This window comes from Oncorhynchus mykiss, chromosome 19 (genome assembly GCF_013265735.2).
Source record: "Oncorhynchus mykiss isolate Arlee chromosome 19, USDA_OmykA_1.1, whole genome shotgun sequence".
Taxonomy (NCBI): domain Eukaryota; kingdom Metazoa; phylum Chordata; class Actinopteri; order Salmoniformes; family Salmonidae; genus Oncorhynchus; species Oncorhynchus mykiss.
The window spans coordinates 8,159,128-8,178,199 of NC_048583.1; the positions used below are offsets into that span (position 1 = coordinate 8,159,128).

General features: G+C 40.8%; 1 protein-coding gene across 2 annotated transcripts in view; it reads right to left on the reverse strand.

Moving 5' to 3' along the window:
- The window catches only part of LOC110518665 (interferon-induced very large GTPase 1), a 29,718-nt gene extending 17,051 nt beyond the window's left edge, over nucleotides 1-12,667 (reverse strand). Inside the window, exon 1 of one of the 2 annotated variants that reach the window (XM_036954127.1) lies at nucleotides 12,580-12,667. The gene's annotated coding sequence lies outside the window, so the exon portion shown is untranslated. Of the gene's footprint in view, nucleotides 1-5,613; nucleotides 5,787-12,579 lie in introns of those variants that run through there. The other variant, XM_036954128.1, reaches the window with a different exon arrangement.
- Between the last annotated feature and the right edge of the window lie 6,405 nt (nucleotides 12,668-19,072).

A 19,072-nucleotide genomic window follows, 5' to 3' on the forward strand; every position in this document is an offset into this window, starting at 1 on the left:
ACCAGAGAGATATACCTGCTGGAGCGCGTGCTACAGGTGGGTGCTGCTATAGTGACCAGCGAGCTGAGATAAGGGGGGACTTTACCTAGCAGGGTCTTGTAGATGACATGGAGCTTGGCGACGAGTATGACGCGAGGGCCAGCCAACGAGAGTGTACAGGTCGCAATGGTGGGTAGTATATGGGGCTTTGGTGACAAAACGGATTGCACTGTGATAGACTGCATCCAGTTTGTTGAGTAGGGTATTGGAGGCTATTTTGTAAATGTCATCGCCGAAGTCGAGGATTGGTAGGATAGTCACTTTTACAAGGGTATGTTTGGCAGCATGAGTGAAGGATGCTTTGTTGCGAAATAGGAAGCCAATTCTAGATTTAACTTTGGATTGGAGATGTTTGAAAGGAGAGTTTACAGTCTAACCAGACACCTAGGTATTTGTAGTTGTCCACGTATTCTAAGTCAGAGCAGTCCAGAGTAGTGATGTTGGACAGGCGGGCAGGTGCAGGCAGCGATCGGTTGAAGAGCATGCATTTAGTTTTACTTGTATTTAAGAGCAATTGGAGGCCACGGAAGGAGAGTTGTATGGCATTGAAGCTTGCCTGGAGGGTTGTCAACACAGTGTCCAAAGGGCTAGAAGTATACAGAATGGTGTCGTCTGCGCAGAGGTGGATCAGAGACTCACCAGCAGCAAGAGCGACATCATTGATGTATACAGAGAAGAGAGTCGGTCCAAGAATTGAACCCTGTGGCACCCCCATAGAGACTGCCAGAGGTCCGGACAGCAGACCCGCCGATTTGACACACTGAACTCTATCAGGGAAGTAGTTGGTGAACATTCTACTGCCAGTGTTTGTCTATAGAGATTGCATGGCTGTGTACTTTATTTTATACACCTGTTAGCAACAGGTGTGGATTAAATAGCAGAATCCACTCATTTGAAGGAATGTACACATACTTTTCTATATATAGAGTATATACAGTTCATTCGGAAAGCATTCAGACCTCTTGGCTTTTTCCACATGTTATTACGCTAAAGCCTTATTCTAAAATAGATTAAATAAAAAATCTACCCATAATGCCAAAGCAAAAACAGGCTATTAGAAAATGTTAGCAAATTTAAATAAAACATTTTTATTTATAAAATAATAATACCTTATTTGCATAAGTATTCACACCCTTTGCTATGAGACTCGAAATTGAGCTCAGATGAATCCTGTTTCCAATGATCATCCTTGAGATGTTACCACAGGAGTGCCCCTAGTAAATTCAATTGACTGGACATTATTTGGAAAGGCACAAACCTGTCTATATATAAGGTCTCACAGAGCAAAAACCAAGCCACGAGGTCAAAGCATATGTCCATAGAGCTCCAAGACAGGATTTTGTCAAGGAACAGATCTGGGGAAGGGTACCAAAACATTTCTGAAGCATTGAATGTCCCCAAGAAAACAGTGGCCTCTGATCTTGGGGACATTCAATGCTGCAGACATTTTTTGGTATTTATGTTTTAGAATTTTTTATACATTGCAAAAATGTCTAAAAAACATGTTTTTGGTTTGTCATTATGGGGTACTGCGTGTATATTGAGGAGGAAAATAAGGTTGTAATGTAACAAAATGTGGAAAGAGTCAAGGGGTCTGAATACTTTCTGGACACACTGTATCATCACCCTTGTCACTCCTGTTTAATAATTCAAAATCATTTTGGCACAGTAGGCATCAAGTCACTTGCCGATAATGTTGCAGAGCCCCACCTGTTTTGAGACCCACTTGTTTAGCATGTTATTTTGGCATTAATACATACCAGTTTGAAAAAAATATATATATATATAATTGAGTTAATAAAGCTGCATACAGACCTGGTGTATTTTTTGCTTTCTTGACTAAGGCAGCTCCAAAATGCAGTTGTTTCAGCCTAGCTTAGTGCTTTCTGTGGTGGTGGGGCAGCCGGCTAAAGCACAGAGCACTGACATTGGTAATTTTCTCTAGTTGCGCCGTAACTGGCTCAGTGTTCTTTCACTCATGGGGACACCACATCACCACATAGTCTTCAGAGAGAGCTAAACAGTTCAAGCACCCTTGAGTGCTTCCATTGACATACATTAGAAGTGCCTGTCCAAGAAGGCTCAGGGTCATTGGCCACAGATACCATGATGTCAAATCACGTTTAATCTACTGTAGCTTTGATTGGACTGATCATGTCAACATCATACTTTCAAAATCTTAGCTAGCAAGCAGTCATCATCATGAATCTACTGGCAAATCCTTTTCAATCCTTGTCCTAAGAAGATCAATTACAGATAAAACGTATCATCGGCCACTGGACATAAACATAACACAAGTCAAATCGCAAATTCAACAGTGAGTGTTTTGGAAGGAATCAGTGGCTAACTGCAAAGCAAAGGAACTGGGAAATCTCTGACTTTAGTGCATTCAAAACAACTGGGAACTCAGAAAAAACTAGCTCCAACTGGGAAAAGATGTTTCGAACAGTCATCCTACTTGGAATTTCAAGTCGGGAACTCGGGTCTCTTTCTAGAGCTCTGACTTTCTGACCTGAAGATCACTCACTTCATGAATCAACCTTGTTTTTTATTTTAGTTCCCAGTTGTCTTGAACGCATCATCAATCCAGAGAATGCCAGACTTTGATGACAAAGTTTGCCCACAAGAAGGACCGCAGCTCTAGTTTTCTGTTCAAGTGAGCACAGAACAACAATGGTGAGTCCAAAAATAGGTTTTGTATGCTGCTTCATAAATGAAATATACCAGGGAGATACAGTGGGGAGAACAAGTATTTGATACGCTGCCGATTTTGCAGGTTTTCCTACTTACAAAGCATGTAGAGGTCTGTCATGTTGTGACCATTCCATATTTCAGGAATCACATCATATTTCTCATCTTGATTCATTAGTTCTCAATATTTTTGTTGGTCCAGGATATGGCCAGCACCATTTTAAATTGCGATAGTAATGATTGACGCCAGTGAGTCACTGGCAGGAATTAGCTAATTGTCTGTGGTATTGAGTTTTAGCGTGAATGGAAGAGTTGAAGTTTGGGTGTGGACAACGAAAATGGCAACAACAAGTAGTAATTCAAACATGAGCTGTATAGCGCAAGGCTGTATGATTAGGCAAAAATAAATTCCCTCTGTAAAATACCATAGGCTACCCAAGTACCACATATTTTAAATATGTGGCTCCATGTCCTAAAAGGGAAGGAAATGCCAGCTTGAGCTAGCAGGATCTGCAGCCATCATGGACAAAGACTTTGCGATGAAGGGCACTTTTGATGCGCCAACTGGGAGTTTCCGAATGGAAGGGTCATAGGCCTACATTGAAGCCCTCTGCTTGAACCTCCATATTCAAATTCAAGGGTTATGGTGTAGGGGTTACTGAACGACCATCATCAACAACGCTGACTTCGGAGTTAAGCCAAAGCTGAACTGAATGAAGGAGGCGACGCGAGTCAATGCCGCCTGAGGTAAAGTTAACCGATCAGGAGTCATGACTGTTGTTGACTAAGCTAGTGATACACTGGACAACTTTGTTGCAACTTTAGTTGAAGGTAATTGCGTCCAAAGTGCTTTGTGTAACACCCCCAGCAACTAGCAAGCAACTTAACTGCAACACATTTTTTCCATGAGCCCTGTTATTAGATAGCTATTGTTAGCTAACTTCCACCTCAGATAGTCAATTAATACATCTTGCTGACAGATTAGTTTGTTTTTAGCTCCACCTCAGAGAGCTAGACTGAATTTCACATCACTAATGTTTACAAAAAAATAAATGTCCCTGTATTTGCTTTTGTGTGTGTGTGCTTACATAGCATACAAGACAGGTAGCTTGTTAATGCCAACTGTTATATTTGGGTTCAGTTGTCTTAACAAAATGTTTGTTTGTTTTCAGGATGACATCATCATCCCTGAAAAGATTTTCATCCTGGAGTAGACTAGGCAGAGGAGGTACATTTAAGCTCAGTTTTTCACAATTCCTGACATTTAATTCTAGTTAAAATTCTCTGTTTTATGTCAGTTAGGACCACCACTTTATTTTAAGAATGTGAAATTAGTATTTGGTAGCATTCCCTTTAAATTGTTTAACTTGGGTCAAACATTTTGAGTAGCCTTCCACAACATTCCCGCAATAAGTTGGGTGAATTTTGGACTATCCATCCTGACAGAGCTGGTGTAATTTTCACAACCTGGCCTAAGCAAAATAGAGAATAAAAACCTCTCTATGGCCAGGGTGTGAAAATTACACCAGCTCTGTGTAATTTAGGGTGGGCAATCTAGTTTCTTCATTTCTATGTTTTCTGTTTCTATGTTTTGGCCGGGTATGGTTCTCAATCAGGGAAAGCTGTCTATTGTTGTCTCTGATTGGGAATCATACGTAGGCAACATTTTTTCCTTCGCATTCTGGTGGGTAGTTGACTTTGTTAGTGGCACTAAAGCCCTAGTAAGCTTCACGGTCGTTTCTTTGTTTCTTGTTTTGTTGGCGACATTTCTATAAATAAAAGGAATATGTACGCTCACCACGCTGACAGTAACTGAGTCAGGTTTGTAGGCCTCCTTGCTTGCACATGCTTTTTCAGTTCTGCTTACACATTGTCTATAGGATTGAGGTCAGGGCATTGTGATGGCCACTCCAATACCTTGACTTTGTTGTCCTTAAGCCATTTTGCCACAACTTTGGAAGTATGCTTGGGGTCATTTTTCATTTGGAAGACCCATTTGCGACCAAGCTTTTTAACTTACTGACTGATATCTTGAGATTTTGCTTCAATATATCCACATAATTTTTCTCCCTCATGATGCCATATATTTTGTGAAGTGCATCAGCCCCTCCTGCAGCAAAGCACCTCCACAACATGATGCTGCCAACCAGATGCTTCACGGTTGGGATGGTGTTCTACGGCTTGCATGCCTCCCCCTAAGGCTTGCATGCCTCCCCCTCCATATATAACGATGGTCATTATGGACAGTTCTATTCTTGTTTCATCAGACCAGAGGATATTTATCCAAAAAGTGCGATCTTTGTCCCAATGTGCAGTTGCAAACCATAGTCTGGCTTTTTTTATGGCGGTTGTGGAGCAGTGGCTTCTTCCTTGCTGAGCGGCCTTTCGGGTTATGTCGATATAGGACTTATTTTACTGTGGATGTAGATACTTTTGTACCTATTTGAAATAATCTGTCTGTAAACAATTGTTGGAAAAAGTACTTATGCACAAAGTAGATGTCATAACTGACTTGCCCAAACTATAGTTTGATCCAGGAAAAAACTGCTTTAGAAAACGCAACGTCATTTTTTAAAATTAACAAAGTTGCCTATAAACTTTGACAAAACACTTCAAACTACTTTTGTAATCCAACTTTAGGTATTAGTAAACGTTAATAATCGATCAAATTGATCACGGGGCGATGTGTATTCAATAGCTCCACGTCTTGAAATGATGGTCGATATTCTCTCTTCCAAAACATACCCACAAAACCTTTTCTCACCTGTGTTTTGCGGGTAGTTATTTTCGGTTTTGTGTTTCTGCACCTGACAGAACTGTTCGTTTCACGCTTTGTTATTTTTGTTCTAGTGTTCAGTTTTAATAAAAATCATGAACACTTACCACGCTGCGCTTTGGTCCGATCCTTCTTCATCAGACGACCGTTACACAGAGTTCCACAATAAATGTTTGTTTTGTTCAATAATGTCCATCATTTATGTCCACATTCCTCCTTGATGTTAGCGCGTTCGCCCAGTAATCCAACTTTATGACGCATGAGCAGTCCAAAAGTGCCTTTACAGTCTGTAGAAACATGTCAAACGAAGTATAGAATAAATCTTTATGTTTTTAACATCAATCTTCAATAATGTTCCAACCGGAGAATTCCTTTGTCTGTGAGAAAAGCAATGGAACGCGAGGTCACGAGCGCGTGGCTCTCTGCCAGACACCTGACTCATTCCCCTCTCATTCAGCCCCACTTCACAGTAGAAGCCTGAAACAACGTTCTAAAGACTGACATCTAGTGGAAGTCTTAGGAAGTGCAACATGTCCAATATCCCACTGTATCTTCAATAGGGAATGAGTTGAAAAACGACCAACCTCAGATTTCCCACTTTCTGGTTAGATTTTTTTTCTCAGGTTTTTGCCTGCCATGAGTTATGTTATACTCACAGACATCATTCAAACAGTTTTAGAAACGTCAGAGTGTTTTCTATCAAAATCTACTAATTATATGCATATTCTAGCTTTTATGGCTGAGTACCAAGCATTTTAATTTGGGCACGCTTTTCATCAAATTCCCAATGCTGCCCCCTACCCTAGAGAAGATAAGATAAACTACTGTTGTATTATTCTTGTGAATTAAGCCTTTCATGTGATGCCTCTTCTTGTTTCATTGGAACTTGTAAAAACACCTTAATTACCCCTGTAATTTACTAGCTAGCTATGTACAGTATGTTTGTAATCTGTCTCCACTACCATGTACCCAGTTTGCTTTGGATAAATAACACTTGATTTGATTTACTATTTGTACATAAGGTGCTGGAATTAGTCCTATGTCTTGAAAAACTTAAAGCAGGCTAGATTCACTAAAAGGACTGGTTTTATTCCAACTCAAACCCTATGTAGATGCCACTTGCTTCTGGGTATGCGCACCTTATGGGAGACACCACTCACCTAGAGATGATGCGACCTACACCTCGTCCAATTCTCTCTTGTGCCAATAGGGTGAACTGGCACTAAGCATAATGTAGTTATATTGAGCACTCATTGGTTAAAATGAGATTTCATGATGCTGACTGCGATTCAAACTCTAGTCGTCTAATCAAAAGGTGAAAGCATGCCAAATAACACTGGTAATAATTACTGTTGTAGGTTACTGATTGTATATAAATGGAGCACTCCGCCATTATTGGTCTTCATAAAAAAACCTGATGTTAGCTTCAAACAACTTATAATCAAGAAAAATGGTAGTAACTATTTAACTGGCATATCGGCTGCTGACTGGTCGAGTAACCTCTTCTGCCAGGAAGTCCTTCATAAGGATTAGTGAAACGTCCAATATATTGGCCATTATCTGTCAGAATCCGCACTCACACCAGTTTGTCAACACTACGCCAACCCTCTAGCTGAGGTGTCGCTGGCGGCATATACAGTATATGTCTTCCTACTGCTACGAGAACAAACTCTCTGATCTGGGGTACCGATTGGCTCAAAAATAAATGGTTTCAGTAAGTTTATTGGCTCCCTAAGTAACATTATTTTCTCTGTCATAAACTCTTTCGCAGACTTGGTGTTACTTTGCCACTCTGTAAATTCAGCCATTTTTGGGATTTCCAAAACTCAGGGCTGCCAACTTCTGAAGAAAGCTTGGAGTGAGATGTGAAATGCATTGCCCCTGGCACTAGATGGGAAAAATGTTACTGTTTTACTCATTTCCTGTAATTCTACGTTTTTTGACATAGTAAAAATATAAAATAAACCCAGATCAGGGATATTCAGGATGATTTGAACACTAAATGAACACTTAAAATTCAACAATTTTGTTACTTTGAGATTTTGAGGGGGGTGACATTTTAGTATGTTATTCTTTTTTTGGGTGATTTGACGCTTTATTCAGTCAGTAAGGAAATGAGATGGGAAGGTGGGAAGCAGGGATTGATCCCTTTTCTCAGGTGGAAAGTTGTATGTGACACGTGGGAGTATTACCACTACAACAATTGTAATATTAATGGTTGATGGCAGTTTGTAGCCAAATCCTAGATTGCAATCTCCTTGTCCATAGACTGCTTTCAAGGTAAGGACACAAACATTTCACATTTTTTAATTTGAACTATCTCTTTAAAATAGGGTTGGCAGAAAATCCTGCTTGCTCTCCAGGAGGGTTGGCCGACCATGATCTATGCTTCCCTAGTGCTGGGTGTTTGAAAATGTTCTTGTCATAACAATGTGTTTTTTTTATCACCAACCTTCAAGACAAATCTAATGAATATTAATATTCAGGTGGTTTATGTCTACTAGTTAAATATAACTTCCATCATCTTACTCTATATAGACAAAATATGATGTGTTTATGAGTTGACATTCCCCTTACCATCTCTGCCTAGCAGAGACTAAAATGAACTGAACTGAAACTAAAATGTCAAAAAGTATATTTTATTCCTGGAGCATTTAATATCCAATGCTTATTTCTATGATGTATTCAAAACTGTCCATGAATGGCTGCAAAAATACATAGCCTCTTATCAATTCATGTTCAAAGACACAAGTAGGCATATCAGATTTCAAATATGTAATTACACTGGCAAAATTGGGAAGTGGAAAAAGAAAGTGTGGGGCATAACAGCTTTGTTCTTTCTGATAAGCGCAGCAATTACCCTATATTTTAGGCCATTGTTAAGAATGCGAATTGTTCCACTGATCAGACTAAATAAAGTAAATAGATAATACAATCCACTGAAGATAATATTAGATTAATCTGCCCCACACCCTAACCAAATTATGTTTTTATTTATTGTCTCCCGTTTATAATCAAATGTTAACTTTTGGGTTCACAATCTGACAAAATTATTTTCATAGTTACAAAACAGGTCCCTGCTGCTTTTTCGTTGTCCCTTCCTAAATGCCAATCACCAGACCAGTGTGGATTACATCGATGTTAGTACATGTTGTCAAAAGCCAGCATTCTGCAATAGGGACGGGAGTAACAGCAACCAAATTTGTATATAAACCAACATTGTATATAAAACAGCGCCACCGTGCTACTCTTTCTACAGCTTTATAAACTCAGCAGAGAACGTTCTCTCCCCATTCATTTCCGTTCTAATCTTGAGTGGCGTTTCTTTAAAACATGCATCCAATCCCCTTTAGCACTTACATAACTAGACCAATCGTATGCTTCAATGTGGTCCGTTTCACAGTGCTGTGGCAAGACAGGACAATTATAGAGGTTCCTCTCATTTTGAGTTGCTCCGATTTCAAAATGATTTGAAGCACAGTTGAAAAGTTAACGCGCTGACTATATAATGGACTAATTACAAAAATAAAAGCAGTACTTTTCAGTGCGTGAGATATAAGAGGTGTGCAGTGAAAGCTTGAGAAGAGGGTCAAATGCGTGTTTACAGTCAATGCGTGAGAGTTGGCAGCTCTCAACTTTCTCTCGTGCCAGTGATGCAACACTGTCAATATGGCGGTTACAGTTAGCTGGCGTTCTAAAGCCAAGTGTTTCCATTTTCCTTTAAGTCAATACTAGACCCGTTTTAGGAGTGTGCATAATGCTTTTATCATAATGCCTACATTATATTGCCTTTAATTACAAATTATGTTTCCATGAGTTACTCTAGGGTGGGTTCATAAATTCACTCTGGCTATCTACTCCAATTTCAGAGCACTCTCGTCTGAGTGTGCGAGAGCACACAAGAACTGATGCGCAACACCTGTTGAATATGACCAGTGTGAGTAATTAGTTGTTGCCAGCAGCACAGTTAAAGTCACCAACGCTCCAGAAAACATGAAAACAGCCGAACCTGCTCTGCTAGGGAGAGTAAAATAGTCAGAATGAGTTGTTCTCTCATTTGTGTCTGGAAGTAGCTAGCCAACTTTAGCCAGTAAACTTGGGTGCTTGACTGCCTTTGTGAGATCAGAACGCTCTGATCAACCCTACTCCTCTGATCATCCTCCTTACTCCTGGCCAGAGCTTCAAGTGTGCGCTCTGAACACTCCGAGAGCAAAGCGCTCTGAATTTACAAACGCCCAGAGAGTGGATTTACGAACACACCCCTCGTTACAATAGTCCGCCACAGTGGACACATCATAAAACCCATAAAAACACAGAAATTGTTTCAATTGTTTTTCCTTCATTCATATTTCACATTGTGAATAAATAAATAAAAATTGAATGAATTGTGTGTTTGGTGTAGGCTTAGCTAGGCGTGATGTTTTGATCGCCATGGAATCAGTGGACATTTTATCATGTAAATCTTGGTTGAGCAAACTCAAAACAATGTTTTTCGATACATGCCAGCAAAGCCACTACACAACACTAAACAATACATGAATTGCACTATAACGGTGACAAACTGTTGGGACAGCATTATGTAGGCCCTAACAGCAGAGCTTTCTTTTCAGCACCATGGAGTGAATCCTTACCACCGCTACACCTGGCTATAAGCGGAGCCTCGCCTGGCAGGGAAACAATTAATTTAGCCTCGTTTACTGCATTTAAAAAAACATAGCTGTTATGGTTGACTTGCTTAAACAAATGTGGATTCCGCTCACAATTGAGATGTGCAAACTATGTCATAAGGGGACAACGAGCGGATGAGAGGCAATTCGTAATTTCGATGAAGACAATAATGAGCGAGCTAGGAAGGGTGTAGTCAATATAACTATTTGTTCAGCACTTTTGAAATGTGCAGTGACAAAATTCAGAACATGGACTGTTCTTACAATATTCTCCCTGTACACCAAGTCAGAACCGTAGGATAAATAAAGGGGGGGGAATATAAGCAGACATTGAAAGCTCTGACAATATTCAATGATTATATTTCTCAAAAACAGGTTATAGGCTACATGTGCACCACCAAGTCAGAACAGTAAGCTAAGTTATGAGGTACCAAATTATTAGGGTGTGGCACATGGGCTACTAACAGCTTACTACACAACATACAATTAGTGTTACTTTCTTAGCTACAGTATACATATCTCCCGGGTATATTCCATCATGTATGCAGCGGCATACAATACATTTTTCGACTAACCTTGCTGTATTGTGCTCACTAGAACAGGAAGGTGGTGCAGCGATCCTTATAGTCACATTTTGTCTTCAAACTTTGGCAACAAAGTCTGGCATTCTCTGGATTTATGGTGCTTTCAAGACAACTGGGAACTGGGAAAAAAACATGGTTGAATCATGACGTCAGTGATCTTCAGGTTGGAGCTCTGGAAAGAGGCCTGAGTTCCCGACTTGGATTTCCGAGTTGGATGATCGTTCAAAACTTATTTTCCCAGTCGGAGCTCATTTTTTTCTAGAGTTCCCAGTTGTCTTGAATTCACTGAAGTCTGAGATTTCTCAGTTCCAAGTTTCCAGTTGTTTTGACCTCGGCAGAAGTCATGCTGGATGGACAGCATGGCCAATGTATTCAACCTTTTCTGGCCCATGGCATGTGAATGTAAAAGAGAACCTTAAACCCAGACTTGGACCACACACACACTCCACTAAATAGCAGGACAGTGATTGCTTTACAATACTTGCAGTTAGCAACTGATTCCTTCCAAACCAATCATTGTTCATTTTGTTGTGTAATGTTTATGTTCAATGGCCGATGAGCACTGATACATTTTATCTGTAAGTTCTCTTCATGTGACAAAGATTGAAAAGGCTTTGCCAGTAGATTGTTGGTGGGATTCATGATGATGACTGCTTGTCTAGTTTGCTAGTTAAGATTTTAAAAGTATGATGTTGACATGATCAGTCTCAAAGCTACGGTAGATACAGTATAATGTGATTTGACGTAATTTTATTTGTGGCCAATGAACTTGAGCCTTCTTGGATCGGCACTTCTAATGCAACTCTATGGCAGCAACCATGGGGCTTGAATTTTGTAGCTCTCCCCGTAGATTATGGTGACGTAGTGTTCCCATGAGTCACATTTTCACACACTGTATATAGACTTTCTTCTTTTTCTATTGTGTTATTGACTGTACGCTTGTTAATTCCATGTGTAACTCTGTTGTTGTTTGTGTCACACTGCTTTGCTTAATCTTGGCCAGGTCGCAGTTGTAAATGAGAAATTGTTCTCAACTAGCCTACCTGGTTAAATTAAGGTGAAATTTAAGGTGAAATATAAAATAGAAATAAATAAATAAACAGAGGGCTGAGCCAACTGAGCGCAACTAGAGAACATTACCAACCCCTACACTGCCTCACCACCACAGAAAGCACTGAGCTAGACTGAAACACCTGCATTGTGGAGCTGCCTTACTCAAGAAAGCAAAAAAGAGACCATGTTTGTATGCGGCTTTATAAACTCAATTATATTTTTTTACACTGTTTGCAAACTGATATGTGACACGAATTAATGCCAAATTAACATGCTAAATAGGTGGGGCTCAAAACAGGTGGGGCCCTCAAAACGGGTCGCCACTGCATGTAATTCTCTCTCGGACAAAGTGAGATTTATCAATATATTTGCCTCAATTTACTCAAAAAAAATTGCAATGCTACTTATTGATAAAAGTGATCTCGTCTGAGAGATATTTGCACGATTATCAAAACGTCACGTGAGGGTAGGCCTACACGAAACACAGACCTTATACAAAGAAGTTCTACAATCCCAGTTGGAAACATGCATGGTGAAAAAACTATTGGAACCATTTCCTGGTTTTATGACTCATAATGTGGTACTCAATAAACGTTTTACAGAAGGCTTTGTATAAAATCATTTGCATATAGTCTTTACGGAAGTCATGCTTCATTTTTGAATGTCAATTTAGAAAGAAAAAAACAACCGTTTGTTGTATTAATACATGAAACAATAATGTGGTTTAGGTTTGTGCCTTTGCAATAGTAACTTTAAAAAAAGTCCTTACCTGTTGAGTTGGTACCCAGAGTCATATGTCTACAAATGGAGACGCAGCTGACACTTTATAGCGATGTGGGGCGTAGGCTTAGTTGTACTTCATGAAGTGATAGGTCACACTTATCTTGAAGGTTTTCCTTTTCTAGTCAATCAGGTTATTTCTTGTAAATCATGGAGTTCCAGTCTGTCTAGTTCAGGTGCAGAAGCAGTTGCCCCTCCCTTGCATACTGCCTGCCTCACCTGGGACAACTTTAGAGATTCCAGTTTTCTAACAGTCACAAGGCTGTTGACAACCAAGGCACCTTTATTTATTTATTTATTTATTTTTATTTAACCTTTATTTAACCAGGTAGGCAAGTTGAGAACAAGTTCTCATTTACAATTGCGACCTGGCCAAGATAAAGCAAAGCAGTTCGACACATACAACGACAGAGTTACACATGGAGTAAAACAAACATACAGTCAATAATACAGTATAAACAAGTCTATTTACAATGTGAGCAAATTAGGTGAGATAAGGGAGGTAAAGGCAAAAAAGGCCATGGTGGCAAAGTAAATACAATATAGCAAGTAAAACACTGGAATGGTAGATTTGCAATGGAAGAATGTGCAAAGTAGAACAAAAAATAATGGGGTGCAAAGGAGCAAAATAAATAAATAAATTAAATACAGTTGGGAAAGAGGTAGTTGATAGGGCTAAATTATAGGTGGGCTATGTACAGGTGCAGTAATCTGTGAGCTGCTCTGACAGTTGGTGCTTAAAGCTAGTGAGGGAGATAAGTGTTTCCAGTTTCAGAGATTTTTGTAGTTCGTTCCAGTCATTGGCAGCAGAGAACTGGAAGGAGAGGCGGCCAAAGAAATAATTGGTTTGGGGGTGACTAGAGAGATATACCTGCTGGAGCGTGTGCTACAGGTGGGAGATGCTATGGTGACCAGCGAGCTGAGATAAGGGGGGACTTTACCTAGCAGGGTCTTGTAGATGACGTGGAGCCAGTGGGTTTGGCGACGAGTATGAAGCGAGGGCCAGCCAACGAGAGCGTACAGGTCGCAATGGTGGGTAGTATATGGGGCTTTGGTGACAAAACGGATTGCACTGTGATAGACTGCATCCAATTTGTTGAGTAGGGTATTGGAGGCTATTTTGTAAATGACATCGCCAAAGTCGAGGATTGGTAGGATGGTCAGTTTTACAAGGGTATGTTTGGCAGCATGAGTGAAGGATGCTTTGTTGCGAAATAGGAAGCCAATTCTAGATTTAACTTTGGATTGGAGATGTTTGATATGGGTCTGGAAGGAGAGTTTACAGTCTAACCAGACACCTAAGTATTTGTAGTTGCCTGCAGTTGTTTAAGATATCAGTCAACCTATTTCCTGTATTCTTGAAATGATTCAACATTTTGTTTAATGTAGTAAAGTTTATTTTCAATATATACTTCAAATGGAGCACACTTGATTAAAAACATATATTAAATGTCATTCAAATAAGTTGACTCGCCCACATACAGATACTAATACAGTTGCTCAGAGAAAGAGTTTTTGTTTAACAATTTATAAAATCTCAAAAAGATAGTGATCAATATGATTGGATCCTCTGTTTCCAGTACTTTTTCCCCTTGTGAGGATAATGACGCAGCCTTTTTCTAAAATGTTTTATGAGATTGGGAAACACATATTGGGAGAAATCGAAGACCATTCCCCCATACAGAATCTTTCCTTTTCCTTGGTATCCTTCATCTGCGCTTGTGAACTGCCCTCTTCAATTAAAGCCACAGGTTTCCTTTGGGGTTGAAATCTGGAGACGGAGATGACCATTACAAAATGTTTTGGCCCTACAAATTAATACAAACCCATCGAAAGCGGAGACTGACATCATGAACACATACATACATGTGGGTTGATTTGCTCTACAACGCCCACAAGCCTCGAGACTTGTCTGAATGTAACCCATTAAAAAAATGAATGGAAGTACTTTAGAGCCCAAATAATTTTTACATTTAAAAAAATGGGTAATAAATACTGTATATATAATAATTTCCTGAGCCTTCTTATATCTCTAAGGTATAGAACAGACACTTCAAGGCATATTTACTTGTGATGAATTTTGGATGAATATGTTATCCAACGTGTTTTAGTCAGCTAATAGCAGTAAGGCCACATTTGATGTTTCATCAAATACTTTCTAATTTTTTTTGACACGCTCAGGAGTCCTAAAATTCCAAATCAAAAAGCAAAATGATCGTATTATCATCTTACCACCGATAAATCCACGACAATTGAGAATTTCAAAAAGTATTTATATGGCTGGCCATGCTTGCCACCTGGCTCAACAGCTCTGCACCCCAGCTGGGCTAGACAATCTGGACCCTCTCTTCCTAAAATGATCTGCCGCCATTGTCGCAACCCCTATTACTAGTCTGTTCAACATCTCTTTCATATCGTCGGATATTCCTAAAGATTGGAAAGCAGCTGCGGTCATCCCCTTCTTCAAAGGTGGAGACCCTCTAGACCAAAACTGTTACAGACCTATATCCATCTTGCCCTGCCTTTCTAAAGTCTTCAAAAGCCAAGTGAACAAACGGATTACTGACCATCTCGAATCCCACCGCACTTTCTCCGCTATGCAATCCGGTTTCCGAGCTGTTCACAGGTGCACCTCAGCCATACTCACGGTCCTAAACGATATTATAACTTCCATCGACAATAAAACAGTACTGTGCAGCCGTCTTCATTGACCTGGCCAAGGCTTTCGACTCTGTCAATCCCCGTATTCTTATCGGCAGACTCAACCGCGTTGGTTTCTCTAATGACTGCCTCGCCCGGTTCACTAACTACTTCTCAGATAAGAGTTCGGTATGTCAAATCGGAGGGCCTGTTGTCCGGACCTCTGGCAGTCTCTATGGGGGTGCCACAGGGTTTAAATATCGGGCTGACTCTTTTCTCTGTATATATCAATGATGTCGCTCTTGCTGCGGGTGATTCTTTGATCCATCTCCACGAAGACGACAGCATTCGGTATACATCTGGCCCTTCTTTGGACACTGTGTTAACAAACCTCCAAACGAGCTTCAATGCCATACACTCCTTCCATGACATCCAACTTCTCTTAAACGCTAGTAAAACTAAATGCATGGTCTTTAATCTCTTCAATCGATAAAAATAATATAAAAATGTTTTGCAGGAGATCTAATAATTTGTCCAGGTAAAAATGTATTTGATCGCACATTTCACGATCTGACATATGGTAGCCAACTTTTGGGGCTTTACATTAGATACGTGCACATTTTCCATGGTTCTAGATTGTTTTTTCAACATTTTGAAGGAAGATCCATTTGTGAGACGTCTCTTTTACTTGAATGGGGTTAAATGAACAGACTCACAGAAAAATCTCGGAACGCCCATCCCCATCAGCCACACATACACTCCGCAACAGCCTGCTCTCTCGCTCGGTGCCTCAAATTAACAGCTTCAGTTAATAACGTAGCTAAATAATATATATTTTCTGCTGCTTCCCTCTCTCGGATCGGATCAGACCGGGTTTGTACAGGGCTGAACCTGGTTGTCCTCTGTCCATTCGGACAGGGTCTCCAAATTTGTAATTAATGTATTCGGGACGATCAGGTAGGAAGTTAAGACTCAGATGCAGACCAGGTCAAATAAACAATAGTTTAATGATCCAATAGGGGCAGGGAATAGACAAGTCAAGGCAGGCAGGGGTCTACAGAGGTGAGGCAACGGTACCGGACGGCAGGCAGGCTCAGGGTCAGGGTAAGGTATAAATCAACACCTCTTCGCTGATCCTCAACACAGGCGGCCCACAAGGGTGCGTGCTCAATCCCCTCTTGTTCACCCATGATTGCGGGGCCACGCACGCCTCCAACTCAATCATCAAGTCTGCAGATGACACAACGGTAGTAGGCCTGTTTACCAACAATTACGAGACAGCCTACAGGGAGGAGGTGAGGGCCCTGGGAGAGTGGTGCCAGGAAAATAACCTCTCAGTCAACATCAACAAGGCAAAGGAGCTGATCTTGGACATCAGGAAACATCAGGAAACAGCCGGGAGCACCCCCCTATGGGGCGGCAGCGTAGCCTAGTGGTTAAAAAATTGGACTATTAACCGAAAGGTTGCAAGATCAAATCCCTGCGCTGGCAAGGTACAAATTTGACGTTCTGCCCCTGAATAAGGCAGTTAACCCACTGTTTCTAGGCCGTCATTGAAAATAAGAATTGTTCTAACTGACTTGCCAAGTTATATAAAGAGATTTGTTTTAATTGATGAGACTGCAGTGAAGAAGGTGGAAAGCTTCAAGTTCCTAGGTGAACACATCACTGACAATTTGAAATGGTCCACCCACACAGACTGTGTGGTGAAGAAGGTGCAACAGCACCTCCTCAACCTCAGAAGGCTGATGAAATTTGGCTTGGTACATAACACCCTCACAAACTTTTACAGATGCCCAATTGAGGGCATCCTGTCGGCTGCATCACCGCCTGGTATGGCAACTGCACCGCCCGCAACTACAGGGCTCTCCAGAGGGCAAACTACCTGCCCTCCAGGAAACCTACAGCACCCGATGTCACAGGAAGGCCAAAAAGTTAATCAAGGACAACAACCACCCAAGCCTGTTCACCCCGCTATCATCCAGAAGGTGAGGTGAGTACAGGTGCATCAAAGCTGGGACTGAGAGACTGAAAAACAACTTATTTCTCAAGGCCATCAGACTGTTCAATAGCCATCACTAGGTCGGCTGATTCCACCCGGGTACGCAAGCCTTCACCTTAGAGGCTGCTGTCGTATATACATAGACATGGAATCACGGGTCACTTTTATAATGTGTACTTTTTCTTTACCCATCTCATATGTATATACTGTATTCGATTTTACTGTATTTTAGTCTATGCCACTCTGACATTGCTCATCTTAACATTTTATACATTTCTTTATTCCATTCTTCAACTTTTACATTGTGTATAGTTGTGAATTGTTAGACACTACTGCACTGTTGGAACTAGAAACACAAGCATTTCGCTACACCCGCAGTAACGTTTTCTTAATATGGGTATGTGACAATAAAAATGTGATTTGATTTGAAACTCAGATGCGTAACTGTGCGTAAAGACCAAAGCTGTGTTCGAATACTCATACTAACCCACTAACCATACTATTTGTGATGTAAATTGAGTATATAGTATGCTTTTTGGTCATAGTCTGGATATAGTTGGTATGCCAAAAGTTCCCGGATGTCGTACTCCATTCGCCAAAATACATTGGGCACTATTTCACTCTGGCTAGCTACTCCGATTTCAGAGAACTCTCGTCTGAGTGTGCCAGAGTGCAGAATAACTGATGAATTTATGAATGCTCATTACTCACTGAATATGGCAGGTAAATGTCAGCAAAAAAAGCATAATTAAATTGTTGCTAGCAGCGTAGTTAGTCACCAATGCTCTGGATAACAGTGACGTGTTCTCTCATTTGTGTCTGGAAGTAGCTAGCAAGCTAGCCAATGTTAGCCAGTTAGCTTGAGTGTTTGACTGCCGTTGTGAGGCCAGAATACTCACATCAACCCTACTACTCCCTGGCCAGAGCATCCAGTGTGCGATCTGAACGCTCCGATAGCAAATGCTCTGAATTTACAAATGGACAATCTGACAACACTCTGAATTTACAAATGGACAATCTGACAACACTCTGAATTTACGAACGCCCAGAGCATACTCTGAGCGCACCTTGGCACTCCAGATTGAATTTACGAACACACCCTTAAAATCGTAAGATGTCTAGCTAGTAATTTGTTATGCTAAAAAGCTAGCAAGAGGTTGCATAGCAACAGCATCAACTTCCGGTAGACATGCTTAGCACAACTATGCTCAACTGAAAGGATACCATTTGTTTACAGTATACTAAAATTAACTTGTAGTATATAGTCATTAAGTATGTAGTGTATAATCTGCGGCATACAGCAGGTCAGCCACCAGGGGGAGACTCGTCGAGGCCTGGTGACAGATGGAGTAATACATCACGAGGCGATGGCTACGTCTGCTGGACGTGCCAGTTCTCGACGGGCTCTCCGCCCAGGACTAATTGGGGAGTTGGTGAGTAATCATGGGCTGATTGCTCACCAGCTGTACAAGCCCCATAAAGCTGCAAGAAGGACAGCAAACAGAGAGGACTTGGGGAAGTAAGGTGATTTCCATGTAGTTGTAGACAGTGCCTGATCTAAGACGAGGGACTTGAGTTTGTGTGCCCAACCGGATACAGCAAGACCCGGTGCCCAGAAGACGGTATCCCAGACAGGGTGTCATGGGGGAGAACTATCCTTTTCTTTTGATTTATTATTTCATAAACACCCTTGAAACCAAGCTAATCATACTCTGAACATGTCTGACCTGTGTAAACGTCTTGACCAAACCCCCTGGCCCTTTTGAGATCATTGAACAATGTTTGAGAGCCCGAATCAATTAGTTCATAAAAAGTTAAGCAGTCCTCCAGGGCTGTTTCC